Genomic DNA, 2,184 nt, shown 5'->3' on the forward strand with positions numbered 1-2,184 from the left:
TGACGTTTCTAAACTGTCACAAAACAACCCAAAGCCCACTTAGCCCAACCCAAACCCAGTATCTATGACAAAAATAAACATCATAGATCTTGTCACAGATGATGCCACGTATTCACCCATCATTGACATGGCATTGACGTGGCGACTGACTAGCATATGACATGGCGGCCAACATGGCTGATGACATGACGGCCAACATGGCTGATGACGTGACAAACGCCTAGCCCACTTGTTATTGGGTCCATTTTGGAACTGGGCCACTGCAATGGGCCATTTTTCAACCCACTATAATTCCACTCAGATTGAAACCCCATTAAATAGCCAATCATACAAGCCCAAGGGAAATTTAGCCCATTTATCAAAATAGTCAATTCAGCACACAAGAAGTTACAGAGCTACTACTTTTGTGATTGAATGAACAGAGGTTCTGAACTAGCATAACATAACAACTGATGTAATCCACACTAGACCTGATATTTACATACATTTGCCTTCGAGGTTCAGAATTCTAGTTGTGCTATATTTGACCTCTCACTGGATGAATCTTGGGACTGTATTTGACCTCTCACTGGATGAATCTTGGGACTCCATGCCGAATCCTCTGCACCATTTTCTCAACTCTGAACATTGAAAGAAAGCATATATACACTTCAGTAAGCATGGTGAAACTTAACAACTAGAATAAACAACCAGTGATGCCAAACCATCATAACAGCTAGACTAGTTCGTGAGTAATATGATTTTCAAAATTGTCCTGCATGCAGGTGTAGAAACCTGCTCTGAATTTTTACATGAAAATCATGTTATGCTAACTGTCCAATTAATTCTTCGGCTGGAACCAAAAGAAATTCAATCTTAACCATTCTGACCAACAGCTAGACTAGTTCGTTAGTAATATGATTAGTTAGTTGCTCACCTATCCTTCTCAAACTTGACCTCAATGCCCAGCTGCAACTGTGCACAAACAATCAGTCTCATCTAGTCTTGCTGAAGAGTTAGAAACACATTGTTAGAGAAAAGTCCTAATTCAAGTCACAAATGCATAAGGTTCGGATGTAGACATCATGGTCAGAAAATGGAAAATTAATCAGATTCAAATATAGACACTAAGACACATATACACATATTCAGATACACATACTAGATACAGTAGACAGAAATTCAGGTTCTATTGTATAAAAGTCAAAACACAAAGTATAATCTGTTTGTTCCGTTAGAGATCAAAACTAAGATAGAATAGTTCCATTGTTATCAACTAGCTAGAGCAGCTAAACATTTAATAGAAGTTATAATTAGGAGCATGTTCACAATGTAATTAAGAGGTGGAGTAAACAGTTCAGGGGGATCTAGTTATCTAGAGCTAAGGAGGCATATGTAGGAAGCCTGATAAGCACCGCTAGGACCCACTAGTGTCACGGGATTACCTTGCTGCTGCCACAGGAGCACAAGCGTCGGGAGGAGCACAAGGTTGGGGACAAGATTGATACAGAGTGCATGAATCGAAGAAGCATGACGGCACTGAGGCACTCACGGGGAGTAGCGTCGTGGCTGGATGCCTGGATCCATGAGCGCCTAGTCCTCCTACCGCAGTGCGCCCAGCATGTCGCGCACATTTAGGCAAACATTTAGGCACAAACCAGCTGAAAAAATTACGGGATATTAAGTACGGAACTCAACCTGGGTTGACTTCGGTGCGGGAGGCACGGACCAGCTTGGCGGAGGTGGAGCGGATGCTGGGCGTGGCCGCCGGCGCCAGGCGAATGCGGCAGAGGAGAGCGAGGGGCATTCGCGGCGACGTTGTCCTGGCGGCAATGGAGGTGATGCTGCTGCGCCCGTGGTTCGGCGGCCATGGATCTGGGTCTACGGCAGCCAGACACAGGCCCGCGACAGCCGGATCTTGTGCCAGCTAGCCCCCTATGACCAGCGCCTGCCGCTGCTGTGGCTTCGGGGAGGGGAAGGCGAGGGAGGTGAAGAGGGAGGCGATGAGGGTGCCCTGACGCGAGTCCGTGAGGGAGAGGAGGCCGTCGCCGGACCCATCCTCCATTCGTGGATGCCTCCAAAGGCCGGCGTTGGGCACTAGCGGTGGAGGAGAAGGAACCACCAGGGGGGATCGGAGGAGAGGGGATCTGAGCCGCGGTGGACGAAAGGAGGCGGCCAGGCGGGGGTGTGGGGAAGGAAGGAGCT

At 47.5% G+C, this 2,184-nt stretch overlaps 1 long non-coding RNA gene across 2 annotated transcripts; it reads right to left on the reverse strand.

Moving 5' to 3' along the window:
* Positions 1-318: 318 nt before the first annotated feature.
* On the reverse strand, positions 319-2,184 carry LOC120665991. Of its 2 annotated transcripts, XR_005671498.1 has the most exons (5): positions 1,678-2,184; positions 1,425-1,581; positions 917-987; positions 563-620; positions 319-528 (listed from the first exon to the last, which is right to left on the reverse strand). It is a non-coding gene; the product is annotated as an uncharacterized LOC120665991 (long non-coding RNA). The 2 variants fall into 2 exon arrangements; XR_005671497.1 differs by lacking the exon at positions 1,678-2,184 and having other exon boundaries at positions 1,425-1,671.

Source organism: Panicum virgatum, chromosome 3N (assembly GCF_016808335.1).
Source record: "Panicum virgatum strain AP13 chromosome 3N, P.virgatum_v5, whole genome shotgun sequence".
Classification (NCBI taxonomy): domain Eukaryota; kingdom Viridiplantae; phylum Streptophyta; class Magnoliopsida; order Poales; family Poaceae; genus Panicum; species Panicum virgatum.